We start from the raw sequence: 13,239 nt of genomic DNA on the forward strand, positions 1-13,239 counted from the left end.
TGTACACAGTCAGCGTTGTCGACAGTCGAAACTTATGTTTTCGTTCGTAGAAGTACAAAATCGTGATCGTACAGAAGGCGCACGCCTGATTTTAGATAACTTTGGCTGCGCTTAGTCGAAACAGATGAAAAATGTTTATTCCATCCTATATGAATAAAGAAAAGAAAGAAAATGTTTTTGAACAATACGATATCTATTTGCTACTAATTATTTACTACAATCCGAAAACATAAAATCAAAGCTACTAAATTAGCATAAAAAAGTATATTTAGTTATTATATTATTTATATTATGCTCGACAAATTGATAAATCTTAATGTCCGCCGACTACTGAAAAAGTATGATCGCGAACGAATAGCCCATGTAACCCCTTTGAGGTGACTTTTTGCTGAATGCACTTTTTTTATTTGACCTACTGACAGTTTATCGTAAAAAAAAGATGTGGTATTAACTTAATAATAATAATAAACGTTATAATATTATAGCGTTAAATTTAAATACAATCCATCGCATTATATCGAAGGTCGGCTAATAGGCTATTCGATTTAAAGTGATGCATTGCATTATAGCAACTCTATAGATATATTTAATCTGACTAAAATCATAACATTTAGGATACTTTAGGTGTCGCGGTTTTCTGATGAATTTGGAATATTTTTTCTGTTATAAACAAATCACTTAACAAAGAAAGTTTAAATGAAAGGCCCAATAATCTATCAGAACAGGGCACGGCTGAATTAGATCATACAAACCTTCTGCACCCGAACTGTGTTGTGCCAAAAAATTCAAGTTCCAATTAACTGCGTACCTATAGAATATCTACTGTTACTTAAATTAATTAGTTTGTACAGATGTTATTAAATATGATTTCATATTAAACTTGTGTAAATTCATAGAATTTCGGAGTATAAAATGGCGATTTGTGTCCGCGAATACTATACGCAAATTAACATCGTTGAGTCGAACGTTCTAAGAATTCAAATAAAATGAAGCAATTTTTGGTACGTATTCTTTTTTTTTCTAATTTGTACCGTGGTGCAAGTTCTATTTCAGTTAGATTCTAAGTTCAGATTAATTAGAGTCAGTTTGAAAAAATTGGAAGCTAAACGAAATCAGAATACGGACGCAGGAATTTTATCTAATCTATGTAATCGGCCAATACTTAACCCGATAGGCTCTTAAGAACGACAGTCAGATAGCCATAACACAGAACTATACGGATTATTGTGTACAAGAATACAGCTTGAGGATGAAGCTTGAGAAGGGGATCGGTGCATCACAGCCGAGACTGGGCCTATGGATTTGACTTTCCCCCTGCCTCATTTTAGTGATGCAGTAATATCAAATATGTCGACGAGTTCTAATAACGACCAGGTGACCAGAAGATAACTATCCATGAAAGCATCGTGATACGCTGCGAAAGTGTGTATGTACCATGGTCTTAGAAGTGCCCAGTCATAGTCCTCTCCGGACCGGTCCGGGGTAAGGCGCCGGCTGTGAGCGGCAGGAGTTTTTAGTGAGGTTAAACTCCCACTCACCCCACCTACCGCGCGGGTGGGGAACCGGCGATTTTCTCCTGTGGAAAAAAAAGTCATAGTCCTAGGATCCGATTAGTCGGTTTCTTCTATCATTCGCTTGACAGTTAGCAGAGATGAGACATGGCGAATAGCGTTCTATTATTGCGAGATTGTTATGTCGAGAGAGGAAGTGCTGCCCTTGGGCCTTTGAAGAGGAGCCGTTCTCCACTTGTTACCACTCTAATGTGGTTTGAGGCACCGTCATGGTACAGATTTATACCCTTCTGATGGATAATGCGGCGTTATGTCAGTTGGTACTGGTTGGTTACCAGTGGTAGGACCTCTTGAGTCCGCACGAGAAGGTACCGCCACCCTGCTTATTTCTGCCGTGAAGCAGTAATGCATTTCGGTTTGAAGGGTGGGGCAGCCGTTGTAACTATACTGAGACCTTAGAACATATCTCAAGGTGGGTGGCGCATTTACGTTGTAGACGTCTATGGGCTCCAGTAACCACTTAACACCATGACGATTAATAATTTAAAAAAAGATATGATGTTGGACCATAAGTTAATATGGTGCTCTTGTGGACGGCCCTAAATATCATCCTCGGGACTGTGGTCCGCACCCAACATCTGCGGACCACAGTTTCACATATCCTGCGTACCCCCTAGGCGCGGGGATCCCGTAGGAGGTTCAGCTCTCGGCCCAAAAAGATTGGTGCTCTTGTGAACTGTTTCAAAACCTTGCCGGAATAGAGTACAACGGATCTAAAACACATAAAAAGTTCCTAATTGAAATGTATAGAGGTAAAGCTTGTAAAAGTTAGCTAATATACGTACTGCCTGATGAGCTGAAGACTTCACGTGCACATTAGGCATGAAGTAGACTCGCGACCCACTTTCCATGAATATTTCGTATATATATTTTATCAGCGTAATTTATAGTATGCTCTCTCTCTCTCTCTTCCCAGCTATTCATCCCACATGGTGTTAGGGTCAGCTTTCCTCACTATACTTATCCACTTTTTTTATTTATTGCTTAGATAGGACGAGCTCACAGTCCACCTGGTGCTAAGTGGTTACTGGAGCCCATAGACATCTACAACGTAAGTACGCCACCCACTTTGAGATATAAGTTCTAAGGTCTCAATATAATTAAAATGGCTGCCCCACCCTTCAAACCTCCAGTGACCTCTTGTGAGTCCGCGCGGGTAGGCACCACCACCCTGCCTATTTTTGCCGTGAAGCAGTATTGCGTTTCGGTTCGAAGGGTGGGGCAGCAGTTGTAACTAACTTGAGACCTTAGAATTTATATCTCAAAGTGGGTGGCGCATTTACGTCGTAGATGTCTAAGGGCTCCAGTAACCACTTAACACCAGGTGGGCTGTGAGCTCGTCCACCCATGTAAGCAATAAAAAAAAACCACGCCACTATTGCTTTAGATTATTTAAATCCCCTGTAACTCTACTTTTCCAGATCGTGGTACTTCTGGCCGTGGCGACGGTGGCGTATGCAGTCCCCGTGGACTCAGAAAGCGCGAGCAATGAAGTGGCCGAGGTTGCAGGCGCCGGTGTGGCCAGCGGAGTACAGACCGCTTTGAAACCGGAAAACTTCGAAAAGCTCGTTCAAGGCTTTCCCGGGATAATCGATAACTTGATTTCGTTGATTGTGGGCTTCTTCAAACAGGCATTCGGCCCGAAAACCGAGTCTTAATTGTTTTGTTTTAATAAATATCTGTGAATGTTATGTTGGTTATTATTTCTTTCAACGATCATGAGATATTTTGTACATGTTTTATGTATGCTGTTCAACATCCTCAATAACCCAGCTGTTCCGCAGTACCTCCGTGAGCGCTTCGAGTAGCAGATGCCCCGTGGTGTACCCTGTCGTACAAGTAGATCCCTTCTCCTTAATTTTCCCCCTCACTCCTCCAGCCGCTACGGTGGTTCGTTCACTGTGCACTCTGTGCGTCTGTGGAACTCAGTTCCACACTCAATCCGTGCAAGTCCCTCACTTGAAGTATTCAGGAAGGCATTAAAGGAGCACTATCTATCAATTTAGTATTATTTATATGTATTTATGTTATGTATTTCATTATATATGTACGTGTATGTATATGTTTATGTTATCTATGTGTGTAATTGTGTATGTATATAGTTTGATATTATGTATTAGTGTTTATTTTTATTATTTTTATTGTTATTGTTTATAGTATCAGTAATTAAATTAATTAGATTGTACTCATCTACCCACTAATGAAAAGCTTTCCTTCTTTGAGAACGGTTAGCTGGTAGATAACTAAATTGTTGAGTTAAGCTCGCCATTTTTATATCTTATCCTAATTACTGTATTTTATTAACAGTGTGTACAAATAAAAAATAAATAAATATTTTCAATTTTTCCCGTAAAACACTCAGCGTTGCGAAAATATTCCAATTATGCTAAAACGCTGTTTTCATGTTCACTTTTTAGACCGGGGTAGAAAGAAGCATTTAAAAATAATAAAAAGTGAAAAAAAAAATTAGTAAGATGAAACCCGTTAGAAAAGGAGGAGAATATTATAAAAATGAAAGGAAAAATAATTTACGGGCGATCTGAGGTCGGGAAGGGGATGGGGGTGAGTTTTTAAGGGTAAAAAACGGTTTTTCTCGATTTCCGGCAAAACTAAAAGTCCTATGGAAAAAAGTCAAATCGCAAAGTTGTAGGTAATAAAAAGATCTAAAACTTTTTTATTTACATTTTTTTCATATAACCTCAAAATCTATGTGAAAAATTCAAAAAACCATCTATTGATTTATGTTCGTCGTTATTGATGGCCATCTCTTAGCTCGTATTGTATTAAGGAATAACCAAGGGTACATAGATATCGCGATGTAGATACCAAAATTGCACAGAGCATTACAGCAGTAATATAAACGAAGGTAATTAATGTTTTCTGAACTTGCATGAGCAACTGTGCGCCTCACCTGCCCATTTCTAGTGGACCGTTATCTATAAAATTGAGAATCCCAGTTAAAACCAGATTAACAGAACCACACACTGAATCCAATAAAATACTGATATTAAATACGCAATGTAATGCAAACCCGCTCGTAGAGACCGTGGATCCACGCGTCAGCTGTTTTGTGTTTACGGTATATTACCCGCAATGGATAATACAACAATACAAACATAGAAACAAAACAGTAAAACCGTATTATTGTGTCGACAGTAATCGATATTATCTTTTTTCCTACCAATACTGATAGCCTTGAGAGGCTATTTCAACTTCTCCCTGACGTGTGGGTGAGCTCACGGGGCTCAAACCGGAGCGTTGCTAACACTGGACCTAGCAAGAGCGGGCTTCGCAGAATCTACCACCGTATCGGAAACGCGACGCGATAGTCAGAAAAAACAGTTCATTGTGATTTTATTCTCTGTCAATGATTATATTTTGTTCAGTAACTAATGCAGAGTTTTAGGGTTAACGAAAAAAAAAAAGATTTAGAAATATTTATTTATAAAAACGTAAATAAAAAACCAAAAGAGTAAACTTAGTGGATCAATCGAATACGAATCTTTAGAATTTAGATGGTCAGTGATTATGATCGAAATTTACTTTAAATAATAAAATCTACCTAAGCTCAATAACGTTACTGATATGAAATCAAAATATCATCGCGAGAACAACCAACTTATGCATCTCGTATCGGATTTTTCTTCAAAACAAAACCAAGATACATTTTGAGCGTGACACATTGTTGGGCAGAACTTCGAGCTCGCAATCACATTAACCCTGACACTGCCGGTGTCCGCATGCGACGATGACTCGTCAATGTCGACGAAGAGTTCGAAGAGTAAACTAACCCAAAGACACAGCCCACTGAGTTTCTCGTTGGATCTTCTCAGTGTGTCACGGTTCCGATCCGGTAGTAGATTCAGGTATTTTTTATCCTGTTGATACTTAGCATATTAGGGTGAAGTTATTAAATGTTTTTTTTTATGTTTGAAGGATTACTGGTGGCCCGGAGGCCTTTCCAGTTTCACCAGGACAGGTGGGCGAGCAAAGGCTCAGCCAGGAGGGGTGGGATTTGCTAACAGCTACCCGAGCGCCTCCGAAGGAGACCTAACAGCTCAAGAGTAGCTGCTTCGCGAATGAATCTACTACCGGATCGGAATCGCGACCCGCTGAGAAGATCCGGCGAGAAACTCAGCGAGCTGATTCATGGGTTAGGTTGCACGGCGAACTCTTTGTCGAGTTCGACGAGTACGGTTACCGGGGTCCCTAAGCCTGCTCCTAATGTTAGAGCTGAAGGCGTCTAATGCAAAGGTTATTGGATCTGATGGATCCGTAAGGACGTGTCTAGGGCGTCGACGGTGACTGGCTCCTGCATGATCAGGATTCGGGGAGTAGTCAGCGGCGGCTACGATAAGGCGATTATCATGACGCATAGCCTTATCGAAGTACCGTTCCGACGCTGACTTCATGTATTTCTGTATAGATTCGAGGCCCAGGTCGTCGTGTAGGTCAACGTTCCTCACGAACCACGGAGCTCCGAGGGCTAACCTGCAAAAGCGGGATTGTAGAGATTGGAGGGTGTCTATGTGTGTGCGGGCCGCGTGAGCGAACACCACACTCGCGTAAATCATGACGGGCCTTATGCAAGTTTTGTAAAGTGTCACCTTGTTCCGAAGGGACATTTTACTCCGCTTACAGATCATGGGGTAGAGTCTACCGAGAATAAACGCGGCACGGTCACGGACTGATTTTATATGCGGGCGGAATGTCATCGATGCATTCAGGGTAACGCCCAGGTACTTGACCTTCCTGGCCCAGGGTATGGATTGTCTAAAGAGAGTAATCGGGGGTGTGAGATTCCTCCTCCTAATCTGGGAGGAAATCCGTGTGGAGCTTCCCCTCTGAAATAGCACCGCAGTACTTTTCGCTGGGTTGATGTCTATGCGCCATTTTCGGAACCACTGTCCTAGGGCTAGAGCTGCGCTCTGAAGCTTCTTCGCGATTAGGGACTTGTTTCTACTGGAATAGTAAACAGTCGTGTCGTCGGCGAATAAAGCTAAATGGGTCGGCGGCGACCGGGGAATATCGTTAACAAATAAGCTAAATAGGAGGGGTAAGAGGACAGAGCCTTGCGGGACTCCAGCTGTGAGAGGTCGGGGGGAGGGGCGGGTTTCCTCGACTCGATATCGAAAAGAGCGGTTCGACAAGAAGTCCCGTATGATGAGCACGAGACTATCCGGCACGCCCATGTTGAATAGTTTGAAAATCAAACCGTTGTGCCAGACTTTGTCGAACGCTTTTGCGACGTCGAAGAAGAGAGGTCCCGTGTATAACGGCTTTGGTCGATTAAGCCCCACAAGAATGTGCTCCGTGAGGCGGTGCACCTGTTGAACGCATGAGTGATTTGTACGGAATCCGAATTGTTCATCGATGAGAATGCCCTTGGATGAGACGAAGTCTCTGAGGCGTTTGTAGAGCAGACGCTCATGCAGTTTGCCTAGAGACATGAGGAGGCTAATCGGGCGGTAGCTCGTCGGATGATTTTTTGGTTTACCGGGTTTATGTATGCCGATAACGTCCGCTTCTTTCCACACCGCGGGAAAGATACAGTTCGCCATAGCCTTCTAAGAAATCAGACCATCTGGCATCTCGGACTTCGGCGATGCGAGACTTAACGTCGCGTTGTAGGGCACGCATTCGAATACGATTTTCCGCGGTAGGATACCTGTCGTAGGCGCGTATCGGGGCGTTCTTAGCTCTAAGGAGTTCCCTAATATCGTCGGACAATTTGAAGCGGTGAAGGAAGTCCTCCGCTAAAACTTGTTTCGATGATCTATCTAATGTCGAGGTGATGTGTGACGTTAAGATGTCTATGGCTTCAGCGGTATCCTGAGGAGACGGGGTAGAGTCCGGGTTAAACGGGAGCGATGGTGGATCAGATTCAGCCAGGCTGATGCCCAGCGTGTGCCAATCCACCACAGTCCTCGTGACGGGAACGGAATCGGGAGCGCGACCGAGCTTCATAACGACGGGACGGTGGTCTGAATCTAACTCTGAAACTACTTCGATCGAGTGTAAGCGCAGAGTTACGTTTTTTAATAACGCTATGTCGAGTATATCCGGGCGATGCGCGATATTTAGCGGGTAGTGAGTCGGGGTTAGCGGAGCGACGATATCGAAGGCGAGATCATCGACTAACGCGTCAAGCCGCCTGCCATTCGGGGTTGTGGTGTGTGAGTTCCACCTGATGTGTTTACAATTTAGGTCGCCCGCCAGAATGACAGAGCTCCCCATGCCGAGCAGCGCCTCGATATCACTGCTTAGAACGATCTTATCCGGTGGAAGATAAACGGACGCGATAACGATCGGCGCGTGTCCTGTCAGTGAGATTCGGCACACTGATGCTTCGATATTAGCGAGCGCGGGAGGATCGAGCGGGACGCAATGCTTGGCTCTTCTATAGTAAATGACGGTACCACCACCACGAGCAGAGAGCCTGTCGTTCCTGACCATGTTATAGTTCGCGATTTTAGGGTCACGGCGCGCGGGCTTAAGTAGGGTCTCCTGCACTAAAAAGATATCAATTTGATGGTCACGCAAAAAGTCAGAAACCTGATCACGTTGATTTGCGAGACCGTAAGCGTTAAAAAATCCTATCGTTACGGATAGGGGCTTTATTCTACTTATATACGCCATTGATTACCGGCGGAGTGAGGGGAGGACGTACGTATTTAATGACGCGTATACGTCGGCGTATTCTTGCACAACGGCGATAAAGTGTTGTGCAGTGGAGGCAGCGCGAATGGCGTCGCCCAAAGCGTTAACGCGCTCAAAGTTGATCGACTGAAAGAAGTCGATCGCTAAAGCGAGATTGTCGGACGCGGTCGGAGGGCAAGTTGCGGGAGAGGGACGATTTGTGGGGGCGGGACGAATCGCGGATGAGGGAGTTGTAGCCGTGTTCGTGTACGACAGCGGTTTCGCCCAGGCCGAGACACTGGGCACCGGCGCCGGAACGAACGCCGGCTTAGCCTGCGACACAGAGGGTGCCGAGGCTTTGATGTCTGGGCCGGAAGCTCGGAGGCGGTTTTGGCGGGCGACGCGGCGATTTATTTTCGGGGCTCGGGGGCATCCGCGGTAATTTGCGGGGTGACCCTGTGTTCGACACAGGACGCAGCTAGACGGTTCCGTCGCGGTTTTTTGATCGCGAGTGCATAGGGCCGTGGCGTGATCGCCTAAACACTTTACGTATCGGGGGCGCGCGTGACAGTTACGGGAAGAATGCCCGTATAATTGGCAGTTATGGCACTGGCTAGGTGTGCCTTTCTTGTGTGGGGTTTCGACGGCGATTCCGGAAAGGCTACAGACCGTATTAAATGTTTGTATTGTCATCAGTCCTGGATGCGTGTGCAAATTTCTAAGTTAATCGGCCGTCTTGAAGTCGCTAAAAATGATGTTCAAAGATGCCCTAGTTTGTTGTTCTGGCGACTGAGTTTCTAGCCGGATCTTCTCAGTGTATCGCGTTTCCGATCCAAAAAAATTTTTATTGCTTAGATGGATGGATGGACGAGCGCACAGCCCACCTGTTGTTAAGTGGTTACTGGAGCCCATAGACATCTAGAACGTAAATGCGCCACCCACCTCGAGATATAAGTTCTAAGGTCTCAGTATAGTTACAACGGCTACCCCACGCTTCGAACCGAAACGCATTACTGCTTCACGGCAGATATAGACGGGGTGGTGGTACCTACCCGTGCGGACTCTCAAGAGATCCTACCACCAGTGACTGCACAGCACTGCTCTTGCTAGGTAGGGCTAATGTTAGCAAATTCCCTCAGATTGAACCCGTAAGCTCACTTAGCCGTCCGCGAGAAGCTGAAATAAGCCCTCAGGCTACCAGCGAATAGGCAAGAAAAAAAAGATGGCGTTACAAAAAAACATACGTACCAAGCTAATATAGAACCATTACAAAAAGCAATCCAAGCTACGTAGCGATTCTCCATAATCTTTAAACTATATTCCAAAGCATTGGTGAATTAATTTATTTCAAGCGGTCTGCAAACGTCGATTTGAACAAAAAATATTTTCATTTTATACAAAGACAAAAACAGTGTGTATTGCCCATAAATTATCTTGGAACCGAAGGGAGAATAAGGAGGGCAGTACCACAATATCGGGTCACCGATTTACGTTCATACGAACTTCGATTTAAGGCTCAGATTCTTTTGTTGACAATTTCATACTTTAAATTTCGGGGTAAAGTAAGTTTCTTTGGAAGAAACGCGGTTTACGCTCTGTCAGAAGTTAGGTAACTTTGACACATTGTTTGTGTTCTAACATTTTAACGATATAAGTACATACACGCTACCAGAATACAATACTTGTTGTACTACAATATCAGTTAAAAAATGCGTAAAGACATTCTGTGTTACAACTAACTTTTTTGATCACTTATAGATCTACACTTAAATGTATATGGAACAATAGTTTTGGCAGTACAAAGCATCTCTATTGTGCCCTTAGAATCGTTAATGTCAGCGACGGTGTAAACACGATTAAAGTAATTTAATAAAATATACGAGGGAAAATCCAAAATTTTGTTATAAAATTTTCTAGTCACATACTAAACACCATTCTCAAGCATTGAATCTCTTTGCAGTTTAAGGGGGAATCTTCAAGTACGCCGGCGAACTGTATTACACAGGGAGCTGGATGCTCTTAACACATTATACTGGGACGTGAATCTGATATTAATATGTTTGGATGTGGTATTTTTTAGTTATATTATTCGGTACTTATCAAACAGCGCTTCTCTATGGCTCTTTATTCACTCACTATCGCTAAACATTGATAGTGCTTTCTGGAAATTCTCACGCAACTACCACCGAAATCTGTACTGAGCTTCAAATAAGATGAATGAATAAATCAACCAAAAGCTTACGAACTATTAATACGCTTTTATTAAATAGCTTCAGACGTATGTATGTTAGTATGTAACGGAATCTTTGAACATGATTTTGACCCCCTTCAAAAGGTCGGATTAACTTGGAATTTGGTATACTTATTAAGAACCGATGACAATTAACAAAACAAAAAAATTGAAAAAAATTGAAATTCAACTAAAAAATGAAAAATAAATAAGTTTAAAAAAACTAACAAAATATGCATGGTGTCAGTAGTTATAAATATTTTATGAACAGAAGGGTTATTTTGATAATATCCTGAAAAGCACCCCACGCTTTTTTACAATAAAATCATTTTGTCTTATACTATTTTTTTTCAAATTCATTAAAATTTATTTTCTATTTTTTAGTTGGATTTTCTATAAAAGCGTTATTTATTTATAGCATAATTTTGTTAGTTTTTTAAGCAATTATTTATTTTTAATTTATCAAGCGCTTATAAACAGCGTTGGTATGATCAATACCAATCCAATATTAAACAAAACTAAATTCCTTCCTCCCTCGAACCGTGGCCATTTTGAAACGGCATGGCCAATCGAGATCATTCCATTCTACTTGTGACAATTTCTGGTGTAGACCTGATCACCACTTCACTGGTGGGTCAGACTTTGCTCGTTTGTACTCTAACTTCTGTTATTTTTATATGCTATTAAAATATACATGAGATAAAGGAAAGATCCTCCTCCATCGGGCCGCTGAAATTGCTGTTCGAATCTAATATATTAACTTTTCTTGAAAATGTTTTTAGCGAGACTCAGGTATCTGTCAACACGTCATCTCGGATTCTCCCGATCCACTAACGGTGCATTGGCTTCCCCAAGCACCAGTTATCGTTCTCGTCGAACCCGTCGGTTGCGATAAAGAGCTCGGCGAGTATATTAACCCACAGACACAGCCCACTGACTTTCTCACCGGATCTTTTCAAAGGGTCGCGTTTCCGATCCGGTGGTAGATTCTGTGAAGCACGGCTCTTGCTAGGGTTCGTGTTAGCAACATCGTCAGTTCAGAGCTCACCTACTAACCCGGTGACGCTAATATTGTCTCTCTAGACCATCAGCTTAGGTAGGAAAACCCACCGCATCAAAAATATCTGTCAAATATCTCGCTTACTATCATAGATACCCGTTGTAAGCTTAAATAGGCAGAACCAGCGCATGGCTAACTTACCAGCAACGACGGATTGTCATCACTATAAAAAATAAGGGTCCTTCAGTAATTTTTTGTACAAGCTCAGTCACCTCAAGCTTTCGGAAAAGTGAACTAAAATGCCACATCCAAAAACAACAGTTTCATTCTAACATCGAAGTAATTTAATGTAACGATTATAAGGTTTCGCTTAAACGAGATAAGCCTACAACTGGCAAAATTAATGGGCAAAGCAATGATAATAATTATATATTGTAGCCGAATAGAGTTTCAGGGGATATTGTGGAGCAATCCTTTTATTTTACCGTCCTTACAGCCGACGAGGGCTTTGTTATGATTATTTCGATTGAAATATCACATCGTAGTTACTTTGCGTCGCGAACGGATGCACAAAGATAAAGTTTATGTTTAATGTTTTTTTTTTTTTTTTGAAGTATACTTCTTTAGGCGCGTTATGAAAAATTGATGAGAGTGAAATTTTACGATGCGCGCGCACCGTGACACAAAATTAACAGAATGAAGTTGCCCACTGAATCGCTCATTACAATACGACCGACGTAACTTGGCGAGTCTGAATATAGCCGCAGGTGAACTTTCGTGCAAGTACACTCGTAAAAAAAAGTGTTATTAGCATTCATTTTTTAGTAATATAAATGACAAAATTATTATTTAATATAATTCATACTAAATATTATTAAATTATTAACGTTAAATATTTATTATTTATTATTTAATATTTAAAAAAAAGAAATAAATTTAATAAAAATAAAGTATAACTTCTTACGCGCGTACATAAGTCCTACACACACCCTTTTTTATTGCTTAGGTGGATGGACGAACTCACAGCCCACCTGGTGTTAAATAGTTACTGGAGCCCATAGACATCTACGACGTAAATGCGCCACCCACCTTGAGATATAAGTTCTGAGGTCTCAGTATAGTTACAACGGCTGCCCCACCCTTCAAACCGAAACGCGTTACTGCTTCACGGCAGAAATAGGCAGGGTGGTGGTACCTACCCGCGCGGCCTCATAATGTGTCGTGTCTTCATAATATACTAAGATAAACGACCACTAAGTGACCACAAGCAATGAATTATTGTAGAAAATGATCAACAAAAACATGAGTTGGAGAGAGACCTTTACACATGATCTTGTTTTTTTTTCTACCTATGCTGAAAACCTTGAGAAGCTATATCAGCGTTTCCTAACGTGTAGGTGAGCTCGCGACGCTCAAACCGGAGGTATTGCTAACACTAGCCCTAGCAAGAGTAGTGCTTCGCAGAATCTACCAGCGGATCGGAAACGCGACACACACACATGCTTATAGTCTTTTGTTTATTGTTAGAGTCTGTGGTCCAATTATGATTAAATTAATATTGTTTTTCTATAGTGTAGCCTTGGCGAAATCTGTGATTATAGAAGTTTAATAGTCTTTGACAATGGAACCATATTAATGTTCAAGCTTATAATTTCAATTAACCACCACTAGTTTTTTTGAATGTCATGAAATCTTTGAAGATCATTTTCCTAGACTTCAAGGCGCCTTTACTTACAAATGTTAAAAATAATTAATTAATAATCTCTATATATAAAAATGAGTTGCTGTTCGTTAGTCTC

The 13,239-nt window shown here is 41.9% G+C and overlaps 1 long non-coding RNA gene across 1 annotated transcript; it reads left to right on the forward strand.

The window, feature by feature from the left end:
- The first annotated feature begins 895 nt into the window (after nucleotides 1–895).
- Nucleotides 896–3,262, forward strand: LOC149499937 (uncharacterized). Its single transcript, XR_016325348.1, has 2 exons — nucleotides 896–1,001; nucleotides 2,993–3,262. It is a non-coding gene; the product is annotated as an uncharacterized LOC149499937 (long non-coding RNA).
- The last annotated feature ends 9,977 nt before the right edge of the window (nucleotides 3,263–13,239 follow it).

Source organism: Bombyx mandarina, chromosome 24, assembly GCF_030267445.1.
Source record: "Bombyx mandarina strain Sakado chromosome 24, ASM3026744v2".
Taxonomy (NCBI): domain Eukaryota; kingdom Metazoa; phylum Arthropoda; class Insecta; order Lepidoptera; family Bombycidae; genus Bombyx; species Bombyx mandarina.